This window comes from Triturus cristatus, chromosome 6 (assembly GCF_964204655.1).
Source record: "Triturus cristatus chromosome 6, aTriCri1.1, whole genome shotgun sequence".
Classification (NCBI taxonomy): Eukaryota; Metazoa; Chordata; class Amphibia; order Caudata; family Salamandridae; genus Triturus; species Triturus cristatus.
Window position 1 is genome coordinate 1,451,396,744 of NC_140589.1, and position 12,925 is coordinate 1,451,409,668.

A 12,925-nucleotide genomic window follows, 5' to 3' on the forward strand; every position below is an offset into this window, starting at 1 on the left:
CAATTTCACTGCCTTGAGAGGTCATATGGCTCTCTTCAGGACCTCAGTTTACCCTGCTAATTATAGTGAGCAGCTAATTAGATATTGTGCTATTGTATTATATTCAAAATTCAAAAGACATGCAGATTCATATACAGACCATACATGAAGGACCTTTTCCTCGTATGGTCAAAGATGTCTAAGAAAGTTTACCAACATCATAGGGAGTTTCAGGGATGGACTGTCCCTGTAGTCACACATTTGTCAAGGGTACGTGTCCGCTCAGCACTCGAGCAGTGTCCCTGTCTCACCATACCTAAAAAGTTTGACAGACTTTGTCTCTTGTTGGGGAAGTTAGGCCCCCAGGCATTCCAGGACATGCAGTTTAATGACATTAGACCAAATAATGGGATCGCCCTATCTGCTGTCAATAACACCCCTCAGAGCCTGGCTCCACTGCCGCCCCAGCATCCGCCCCACCAGCTCTCCCCCCAATCCCGCACCTGAGCTGTACAAACATATCACCAGCACCATGGAAAAAACAAAGAGAAGAACAAGAGAAAAAATAGCAAATGCTAAAGTTCCAAATTGGAAAGGAGTCCCCGTTTTGATGACTCCAGTAGTGAGTCCAGGACAGTGCCTGGCGCCCCGCATATATATTAATCACCAGACTCCAGACTTCATTTCATTGTCTGCATCTGGCCTAAAGTGGGCTGAGACCCCCGAACTGTGGAACTGGAAACCCCAGCTCACCCCGCACGGCCCCTGGACCTCTGGCGAGAGTCATATCTGCAAAGAAAATACCCCTCTAATTATACCTTCCCCTCTAGCACCATGGCCCGTGGACATAAGTCACCCGCCACAAGGTTCTACTTTGGAGGACCAACGATTTTTAGTGTTTTGATGCATTGTCACCCTTCTTGGTCATTTGCCAGGGTCTCACTGGGCACTGCTCCTGTGGTTGATCCAGGTGTTTCCCATCAGAAGTCATGGTCTGCTGTGATGTGGGCACCTCTAGGCCGTTCAGGGCTGCCACTCAATCTAATTCGGAGAAGTGACATTGCTTGTTTCCAAACTGGAAGGCGATGCCAAAGGGATAGGTCCGTCTATACTTGATCTGGTGTTCCAGCAATGCCACAGTCAATGGTCAAAACTGCTGCCAGCGACCTAACGTGGCTTGAGCCACATCTTAGAACAGCGAGCATGTTGCCCCCCTGGAAGGTAATAGAGTCTCTGCTTCTGGCTTTCCACTAAATGAGTTCCTTAATTTTAAAATAACGAATTTTGGCTAAATGTCTCTTGGACACTTGCTATTGCCTGGTGATCGCTGGCCCACCCTGTGGACTCATTCCAAACTAAGCTCAGGGCACTCATCAGCCAGGACACTGAAGAAGAGGCCACCATGAACGCCTCCAGGTCTAGCCACTCGCTTCCCTCCTCTAGGTCTAGCCCCTCGCTTCCCTCCTCTAGGCCCCTTACTCTTATATTGTCCCTGTGGGAGCGATTCTCCAAGTCTTCATATTTCAGTAGGGCGGCGTGCAACTGGTTGCTTATGCTACTAGACCCCTCTTCCAGAGGCTTTAGCCACTCCTCAAGCTCCTGGCATTTCGTCTCCAAATCCAAAGTACGGGCGCTCACTGAATCCACCTCGGCCTAGATCAAGACCAGCTTCAAACCCATATCAGAATGGAACGTGTAAAATGAGGCACCGATATCTGCCTTGATGTCTTCTCTGAGCGCCTTCTTCAACTCATGTAGCGTTTCTAGAAGATCCTTTCTGGTGAGCGCCATGTTGCCTTCTGCATGGGTGACCACCTCTTTCCCCACCCGAGATTCAGTGGGTGCGAAGTAACTGGAGACTCTATTAGCTTGGGTCTTTTTCGGTGGCATAGGGGCGGGGAACTTTGTCAGCGCGACTCCACTCTTGGGCATTGCAGAAGCAGAGCTAGGGTGTCTGGACTGGGAGTGGAGGAGCATTTATTTTCAGTCTGGTGTCAGGGCATCAAGCGGATCTCTAGAAAGACTTTTTTCATCATGCTATAACATGTCCATCGTGGTGCTCCAAGTGTCCTCAAAAAGTGGCTGTTTCAGTTGTGTGTCTGGGCCCCTCTGCTTTGCTGCCACAAGACAGCGGGCCCCCTCCAGTTAAAAAAAAGCTCCTTGAGCCACCTCAAACGTCTAATTGGGCAACACAGCTCACTGCGGGCCCATCGGGTGCCATCTTAGGGTCAGGCAGCAGCATATGTGCTTCAGTGGAGTCCCCCGACTTTCCTACCGCAGGGCCTCATAACAGTGTGGCGGGGGGCGCCTCAGGATTCTCTCCTCACTGCCGGCTCACATAGATAATCCCACCTGTGCAGTATCAGAGCTGGTGAGACTCCTCCTCCGCGATCTCCTCCGGTCAGGGGCCCCCCGCACTGCAGCCCGGCTTGAGGTCACCAGAACTCACACGTCAGCTCCCCTCTGCTCCACAGGAACAGGACAGTGCCATGGATCTCCCCACAGGTCCCTGGCAGCTTCCAGGTTCCCGGGTGGCTCGTATCTCGAGGGCAGCTCACCCCTCGAGGTGTTCAGCTGCCATCTTGCCCGCTCCGACACTGCTGCACTCCGGCCCGGGAATCTTCAAGAGCGCTGCTTCACCTGCCGGTCGTCTCATGGTTCCTGGTGTCTTCGACTTATCACATGCCTCTTGCCTGTATTTTAGGTGGCATGCCAGATCTTTCGGATGTCAAATGGCTCATTATGGCGGGGAGGAATGGAGCCTGCCCAGAACACATCTGTGTTGCTATGATTGCAGGCCACACCCCCTCCATCCTTCTTTTGCTCATCATGCCACCCCAGTTTGGACCCAGCCATGTGCAAATCAGTCTTGACCCTGCTACTTATGGAAACAGTCCATCCCGAACTGGCAGGCCAGGTCCTCCCTGTAGTGGAAGCAAGCCTCTTGGGGCTGGTTTTGGGCTATCACCCCTCATCAGCCAGGCTAGCTTGAATCCAGTGGCACAGCAAGCATGGGAGTAATGTCTGGGTACACCTTTGGACACTTAGGGCGAATATAGCAAACACAACATGATGATGGACGGAGTGCTGAAACATTTTAAATGCTCACCCCCAGTCAAAAGATCTGGGTTAAATCCATCCTTCTTTTCCTCACTAGGCCACCCCAGTTTGGACGCAACCATATGCAAATCAGTCTTCACCATGCTCCTCCGGGGAACAGTCCAGGCCCCCATGGGCTGTGCGGCCCACCTCCCTGGGCTGACATCGGCCCCAAGGACCATATACTTGGGGTCTGGCCACTTACAGGTGGGGGCTATGCGGCCCCCCTCCCCAGGCCGAATTGAGCCCCGGGTAACCAATCCCATTTAAAGTGGGTGCCTCCACGGCAACCACTCAACACTGGGACCATGGGGGAGCCTAACGACCCTGCGGTCCCTGCCTGCTCACCGCGTCCTGTAGGAGCCGGCATTGCTTTTGAAGAGAGGGAGCTGCTGATCATGCAGCTCCCTCTGTGCAAAAGCAATTCTGCTCCGCTTTCAGCAAGCAAGAGCATTTTAATGCTTTTGCTTGCTGAAAGCAGAGCAGTGTTTGCTATGGCTTGGCAGGTGCGATGAAGTTCCCACCAAGCCATTGCAAATAGCTATATCCTGGGGGTGAGCACCCCGGGACATAGCAGGAGCCTGCCCTGTGAGTTTGTGATCCCCAGGGACATCTATGTCCCCAGGAGGGTGGTGCACGCCCCCCCTTACTTTCATTTTTGCCAGGGACGTGGTGGTCCCTTGGACTGCAGGGGGAATGGGCAGCCCTCCGTATTTTTTAAAATTAAAGCCCCAGGGAGGTAGAGGGCCCACAGAGCCATGGGGGGTCTGCACCCCCCCAAATTGTATTAAGACATGAGCCCCAAGGAGGTTTGGTCCCCGGGGCACAGGGGGTCCAAGAGGCCCCAATATTTATATTTGGCAGTTGCATCAGGAACATAATGGTCCCCAGGCTCTGGGGGTCAGAGAGGCCCCCCATTTATAGTGCAATAAGCAATTGGGAGTTGGTGGTCCTCAGGGCAATATTAAGACCCAGGAGGGGGGCCTGTGTGCCCCCCTTCCTTAATACACAAATGTCCCCCGGACTTGGCCCACCCAGGGTCCAATTAGAAATTAATGTTTTTTTAACATTTTTTGCAGGATCCATGGATCCCACAGAATTTGTTTAAAAAAATGCTTTTGGACTCCTCCCCCGAGGCCAAGGGGGTTAGGGTATTTCTACCCTGCCCCCTTTTCTTTTTTTAAAATTTGTTTTGTGGGGCTCAGCTTCACGCGTAGTCCTAAGATGGCTACCAACCCTTCCTGGTTGAAGAGTTGGCAGTCAATCAAATTTCAGTAGGATTTTAGGATCCTATATATCTATATTTTTTAAACTTAAATATCTTTGAAACTATTGATCAGATTTACACTAAATCACAAAAAGCAAGCTTTATGGAACAACATCTAGCTGTCTGCCAAATTTGGTTTAATTCTGTTCAGTGGTTCAGGCTGTAGTCGTGCTAAAAAAAATGAAAGATCCTCATAGACATAAAATGGGAAAACGTGTTATGGGACCACCCCTTTTTTCTCGGCCCCCACTGCACGGATCACCCCAAAACTTTCAACACAGTGGATGAACCCAAAAGGGGTACTTATATTTATATACCATATTGGGAGGAACTAAAGTTATATTCAGATCAGAACTGATCCCCAGCGGTGTTGGCACCTGTTCCTAATGCTGTAGCAGGAGTTGCGAGCATATATATATATATATACATGTATATATATACATATTACCTACTGGCAGACGCCAGTAGGTAGTTATAGTTAGGACCTATTTTCCATAGGAAATCCGCAACATTCTATTTGGAATAACGTTGGCGCCGATTAACGAATCTTCGCGAAATTTTCCAAACTTTTGGCCAGCTCCAGTCCGCTCCTATCCTGAAAATTTCACGGTGATTCATCAAGCGGGGGCCGAGAAAAAAGGGGGGTCCCAAAACGTGTTTTCCCCATGCATTTTCCCATAGGACCTGTTGACGCAGCTACAGCCCGAACTGCTGAACGGAATTACACCAAATGTGGCAAAGAGGTAGTCCTCAGTTCAGACTCGTGTCTTTTGCTTAAATGGTGTAAATCCGTTCAGTAGTTCCTGAGAAAATTAGAGTTAAAAAGATAGATATATCTGGGCGGAGCCTAACCACACATCTCATCGTGAGATCTGATTGGCTGTCAGTACTTCATCCAAGAAGTGTTGGCAGCCATCTTGGGACCAATATACATGATAGCACCTCATTAAAAAGCATTGCAGTTAATAGAAGGTTTTAAGACTTTAGTTACATTATCAATTATTTGTTGATGGTACCATACTCATTTTAGGCATTGTGGTGTGTTCTAAGGTGATTTTACCATGTGAAAAAGCCTTCTGCTGTGATATCATGAATCATGTTTGAGAGAAAACTATTTTCTCATGCTTTTCCCACAGAGGATTGGAAGGTGATCTATAAGCTAAACTGAGAGCATATTTTCTGTAAATTCACATTATCTTTCTCAGTCATGTGAGAATGAAGTCTGACATTCTCAGAAAAGCATGTACATCCAACAAGGGCAGCGACTGTCAGTTGATTCCTTTGTGTTCTACTGCAGCTTCCCAGCGTTTTCTAAAGAACAACTAGAGCGCTAACAGTCCTACTTATGACAAACGTATTGCACACCTAAAGCCATCTTGATTGGAATAAAGTGCTAACTCTTAAAACATTTAATTTAAAAAGGAACAAAATGAGGGGGTTCATTTTACCATAGAAAGTATGATTAGTGCTGCAGAAAGAAAAATTAGGGCACATTTTGACTTCTCAAATCCTCTTCTATTTCATAAAAAAATTCTGACATGCAGACTGAAACATGCACTTTTAATACCAGCAGCAGACTTCCCTGGTGAGCAGTAGCTTTACTACAGTGATCTAATGAGCAACTAGAGTGCTAACATTCAGAATTTATGGCAAATGTGTGAAACATCTGAATGCCTTCTTGATGGAACCAAAGTAAAAAACTGAAAGTATTTCCTACTGAGGAGACTGCAGTAAATGAGGAAATTAGGAAACTTCATAACAAATAAATCTCCCAAGATGGCCACCAGAGACAAAAGAGCCCAAATGTAGCCCAAATATCACCCAGATGTAGCCCAAGTATAGCCCAATGACAGAATGTCCCAGAGTGTTCTTAAGAACAACTAGAGCACTTACTGTCTTACTTATGACAAAAGTATGGCACACCTGAAGCCAGCTTGATTGGAATAAACTGGTAACACTTAAAACATTTAATTTAAAAAGGAACACAATGAGGGGGTTCATTTTGCCATAGAAATTATGATTAGTGCTGAAGAAAGAAAAATTAGGGCACATTTTGAATGACTTCTCAAATCCTCTTCTATTTCATTAAAAAATTCTGATATGCAGACAGAAACATGCACTATTAATACCAGCAGCAGACTTCCGTGGTGAGCAGTAGCTTTACTACAGTGATCTAATGAGCAACTAGGGTGCTAACATTCAGAATTTATGGCAAATGTGTGACATATCTGAATACCTTCTTGATAGAATCAAAGTAAAAAACTGAAAGCATTTCCTACTGAGGAGACTGCAGTTAATGAGGAAATTGGGAAACTTCATAACAAATAAATGTCCCAAGATGGCCACCAGTGACAAAAGAGCCCAAATGCAGCACAAATATCACCCAGAAGTAGCCCACATATAGCCCAATGACAGAAGTGTGCAAAACACTTATTTTTTGTGTATTTGCAGTTTTATATAGTGCAGACTTGTCAGGTATTGGAGTTCTTTACATGAGCATTGGTTACATCACACAAGATCAAATTCATATTGGTTGTAGACATTGGTAGATTAAGTGATTTTACCAGAATCACAGAATGTTGAGCTGAATCAGAAACTCCAACCTGGTTCCCCAGTTGCAAAGACTGCAGCTCTGGAAATAACACCACATCCTCTACCCTAGGTGCAACATTTAATCAAGTGGTCAACTGGATAAAAAAACATAAAGATTACAAATAATGTAAAAGTTCTTTGTCGCTATTTGAAAACTCAGGAAATATGTCCTCATTTTAGTTTTTTAGAGAACTAACCATAATTTTGATGCAAATAAGACCCTCTCATATACGTAATTTCTAAAGGAAATGCTGTAGGTATTACAGTTTTGATTACATCATGATGGCGTCAGGCGTTCCACACTTTTGTAATAAATATAGAATGTTAGCAATCTAGTTGTTCATTGGGATACTGTTGAGAGGCAGAGGCCAGGGGCACAGACTCTGAAAATTGAAGGCAGTTAGGAGAGTGCAGAGGCAACAATTTGACCACACTGGGCAGGCAGGAAGGGCTGTGGCAGCACAACAGACTATGGAGGGCAGTGGAAAGGGGGGCAGGGGCAACAAACCAACAATACAGGACTGGCAAGAGAGGCTGTGGCAATATAATAGACCATTGTGGGCAGAAGGAAGAGGCAGTGGTAGTTCAGCCATACATGCCAACAGACCCGTTTCAGCCAGGAAACGTCCAATGTTTTTAAGCTCAAATGGGCTTTATTTGATCTGTATCCTGTCTACAATCTCCTCTTTTTCAATGTAACTCAAAGGGGAAAATAAATACCCCAGTTTTTTTTCCAAATCTCCCTCATACCAAGTTCAAAATGTTCGCAAGTATGGTACATTGGATCATGGTAGGCAGGAGGAATTGGGGTAGGGACATGGACTCGGATAACAGAGGACAGGAGGGACATGGAGAGGTGCACCAAACTGACCCTACAGGGCAGGCATCAGGGTTTGCAGCAGCACAATACACCACACAGGGCATGCGGGATGGGAGTGCAGCACAACAATCCACAGAAAGCAATAGGGAGGGGACAGGACCATGCACATGGACAACAGAGAACAGAGGGGTAAGAGGCAATGTTAGCTAGCTGACCATAATGGACAGACAGGAGAGAAGGCTGCAGCATAACAGACCATAAAGGGCAGGGGGACAGATCAGGGGCATTACAATGGAACAGACAGGCCAGGAGGGGGGGAATAGGGGTCTGCACATGGAAACAGAGGGCTGGGGGCAAGGGGGCAGGGCAGGAGCAGCAAGATGACCATGGAGGTCAGGCAGGATAGGCACTAGAAACAAGACACACCATGGAGAGCAACAGTGAGACTATGATTGCATACACACAGACCATGGAAGGAAGGTGGGAGGGGGTCAGGGGCAGCAAGCTGAACACACAGGGAAGGTAGGAGGGGCCATGGCAGCACAGAAGACCATGCATGGCAAGCGGGAGGGTTAGTGGCAGCACAATTGCTATGATGGGCAAGATGGGTGCAGGGGCATGCACAAAGGACCATGGAGGATAGAAGGGAGGGTCAGGACCTGGGCACAGACATGAGAGTTCAGGGGAAGGGGCCTCACAACAGACCGCGCGGGCAGGCAGGAAGAGCAGTTGCAGCACAACAGACCGGGGAGGGCAGAAGGGTGTGGCAGTAAAATGGACCATGGAGGACAGGAGGAAGGGGATAGGGGTATGGCATGTGGACAGGCAGGGTGGAGGTGGCAGGGACAGCTTACAGTCATCTGACAATGCTAGGCAGGTGGGAGGGGAGTGGCAGCTCAACAGAACCCTCAGAGTAGATAGAAGTGGCAGGTCCATGGAACATGGTGGGCAAAAAGGATGGAGCAGGGGCATGCAAAAAGACATCGGAGGGCAGGGGGAAGGAGAATAGGGGCAGCAAGCTAAGCACAGAGGCTAAGCAGGAGGTCAATGATGGGCCATAGAATTGGGCAATGGAGGGCAGGAGGAGTGGACTGGTACATCATGCTAAATGGAGGGCAGTGGCAGCACATCAGACCATGAATGGCAGGAGGGAGGAGGCTAGTCCATGGATTCAGACAACAGAGGATAGGGAGGAGGTGGATGGGGCAGCAAGCTAACTGTTCAGAGAAGGTGGGTATTAGGAACTTTATTGTTTTTAAAATGTGTGTCTGTGCGTACTACTTAAAATATGAACAAGTATGCAGCATAATCTCACTTTTATTCAGGAAGAAGAGGACGTTTGTGACTGTGACTCCTGTCTCACTTGGCAGAAACACCCCCTGACCCTCCACCCCCCATGGCAAAATGTAATGCCCGTGAAAAGGGTAGGTGGACACAGTGTTATATAGAACATAGTCCTGAGAGCACGATTGAAAATGAAAACTAGATATAGTATATGGTATAAACTATGCACCAAAAAGTGTGATATAAGATGAACCGGCCCTGAAATATAATATGCAATACATTGTGCGCAATGACAGATTCATTGGAGAGCGCGAGATAGCACAGGCACTAGCGCGTGCTATGCGATATGCGCCTTGGAGTGTAATATGCACAGGGCAGTGTTGTGTAACCTAACTAGTCTCTAAACTTGTAATATAAAATATGTGCTGGGGAGTGTAACGTTGCATATGCACTGTGACAAAGATATGGATCCCAGATTATAATATGTATGGCATAGCGCTGTGCGTTATAACATAGGCATCGAGGAAGGCACATTAGATGGGGCAATATAACCCATGCGAAGGCAAGTGTGGCATGACATATTCACGGGGTGGTGTTACAGTGCACATGGGCTAGAGAGTGTCATAGCATACGCACTAGCTGGTGGAATACAACACAGAGGTGTGTGGCACTCGGTGGGCACTGGTGGGTGTAACACAGCATTGGGCTCAGCCAGGAGCATGCTGTGACTCTCAAGTGAGGTTCGTCTCCTTTCCAGAGAGTAAAATAAAAAGTATTACACATCCGGCGGTGGATGTGTGTTTTATTAACCGTGAGGGGGGTTTCTTGCATAGTTTGGTCACATTTTTGTCTAATCCCCTTTGAATGGCTTGGTGTGCGTGTGTATTAAATGTGCCTGTCAATAGCTACCCATGTTTGTATAAATAAATGACAAGGGTGTCTACTTGGAGAGTACCCACCGGCAGGGGCGCCGGGATTAGGCACGGTAGAGCGTCAGACACGTCAGAGCTTCACTAGCGATGTAAATACATTCCACGTGGATTCATTGTATGCATAGTTGCCTTTTAATGAATATCACGCAAATCGTCATGGTGATAGGTACATACGGTTTGTCCAGCATGTCCTAGGTGTTTCTATAAATATATATATTTTTTTAAATAATAAAAAACAAAGGCCGGCCCTGGGGGATGGGGTCCCCGGGGCCATATGTGGCCTGAGGAGGGGGGCAACGCAGTCCCCTCCTAAAGAACAAAAAAAAAAAAGGCCACAACCCGGGGTTTGGGGTCCGATTAAGGCCTTGGAAGGGCCAAATACATTTAAAAAAAAAAAAAAAATTAGGGGGCAGGGCCTGGGGGATGGGGTCACCAGGGCCAATAAATTAGAAAAAGAAGGGGGGCCACACAGCCCTCCTTTGAAAAAACACTTAAATAAATGAAAGACCGGCATCGCGCCGGAGGCCACGCCCCCTCCTTGCAGCACTCTGCAAACGTGCCCCCTGTAAGTTGGGGAATGAATTCCCCTTCAATACTGAGGGTCCCTGAGGGCCAACTAGCCCAACAGGTATCTCCAGTATGAGCCAGGGAGCTGCGTTGCAGACAGGTGTTCTGAGGCCATGCCCCTTTTTACACCTCTATGCAACGCAGCTCTGTGGTGCTTACTGGAGGTACCTAGTGGGCTAGTTTGACCCTAGGGACCCTTAGGATTCAAGGCGACTTAATCTCTCAACTTAGAACGGCCACAGGGCGCGTTAACACAGTGGTGAAGGAAAGGGACGGGGCCTGAGGTGACGTGTGCAAACACGCCCTGTGGCGCGTTTTAAGTTGGGGAAATAATTTCCTTTCAATCCTGAGGGACCCTGGGGGACAACTAGCCCACCAGGTGCTTCCAGTAAGCACCACTGCTCTGCGTTGCAGAGAGGTGGTGCAGGCCGTGCCCCTTTTTACACCTCTCTGCAATGGCGCTTACTGGACGTACCTAGTGGGCTATTTTGCCCCTAGGGACCCTCAGGATTCAAGGGGACTTAATCTCCCAACTTAAAAAACGGCCACAGGGCGTGTTTACAAAGTAGGGAAGGGAGGGGATGGGGCCTGAGGTAACGTGTGCAAACACTCCCTATGGCGCGTTTTAAGTTGGGGAAATAATTCCCCTTCAATCCTGAGGGCCCCTGGGGGCTAACTAGCCCACCAGGTGTTTCCAGTAAGTGCCACTGAGCTGCGTTGCAGAGAGGTGGTCCAGGCCGTGCCACTTTTTTACACCTCTCTGCAACGCAGCTCTGTGGCGCTTACTGGAGGTACCTAGTGGGCTAGTTGGACCCTAGGGACCCTCAGGGTTCAAATGAACTTAATCTCCCAACTAAAAACGGCCACAGGGCGTGTTTACACAGTGGTGAAGGGAGGGGACGGGGCCTGAGTTATTGTGTGCAAACACGCCCTGTGGCGCGTTTTAAGTTGGAAAAATAATTCCCCTTCAATCCTGAGGGACCCTGGGGGCCAACTAGCCCACCAGGTGCTTCCAGTAAGCGCCACTGTGCTGCGTTGCAGAGAGGTGGTCTAGGCCGTGCCCCTTTTTACATCTCTCTGCAACGCAGCTCTGTGGCGCTTACTGGAGGTACCTAGTAGTCTAGTTGGACTCTAGGGACCCTCAGGATTCATGGGGACTTAATCTCTCAACTTAAAACGGCCACAGGGCGTGTTTACACAGTGGGGAAGGGAGGGAAGGGGCCTGAGGTGACGTGTGCAAACATGCCCTGTGGTGCGTTATAGGAGGTAGTTTTAATCCCCTGCCCTATTATATACTAGGGGCTTACAGAGGAGGTCATGCTAATCACAGGGGGACCCCAACACATAGTGTTCCCTAGTGTATGTAGGTGTTTTGACTGTATTCTGAGTGTCTTTTAACATAGCACTGGCTCTAGGACTGGTTAGTCAGACTCAGTTACCACCAGTATCCGTCTGAAAAAGTTGAGGGTTTAGGATGATTTTGCAACAAGGCTTCTTTCTGCTCTTCTGTTTGTTCTTTCTGCACGTTATCCTTCTTCCTGCACTTTTCTTCGTCTTTGAGGACTTCTGTTGCTTCTTTCTGCATTTCTTTTTTTTCTTTCTGTGCGTTTTTTCTTCTTTCTTCACATGTCCTATCTCTGTAGGCATAGTTAGAAATTAGCATTTAAAAAACCTTTGAAATACACTGAAAAAAACATAGGTTTCAGGCACGTTATAGTTAGGAATAAGCATTTAAGAAACCTTAGAAATTCACTGAAAAAACCATAGGTTTCAGGGGCGTTATAGTTAGCTGGACTTTTCACTCATACAAAACCATTGAAATTCCCCGTTATAGTTAGTTCAGCTAACTATAACTCCTGCGCCCGCAATGCACTGCTGATGATGTCACATATTACATCACTCATGACATCACTGATGACATCTCAAATGGCATCACTGATGACATCATCCTTGTGATAGAGTGGCAGACCTCCTCTTCCCCTAATTTAACCTTTGATACACACATTCAAAAATATAAACTAAAAATTTCAAAACAATGGACATACCAATACCAGTTACAACAACCTATTGAGTAATTCTAAGATCCACATACACATCCACTCATTCACCAACAGTCCTATACAGTCACTCATACATGTACTCACTCATCATATGTACTCATACACCTATACATCCTGTTACACAACACCACTCATCCATAGAGTTACTCACACACATAGTCACTCATGCTAATAAAGATTCAAACATCCATTTACTTGCATATAGTTATACACACACCACCACACTTACTTCTACAGAAACTTACACATACTTAGTCTTTTAAACAATCACTTATTCATACAGGAACTCTTCCAATCTCTCACTCTCACATATACTCACTTATAT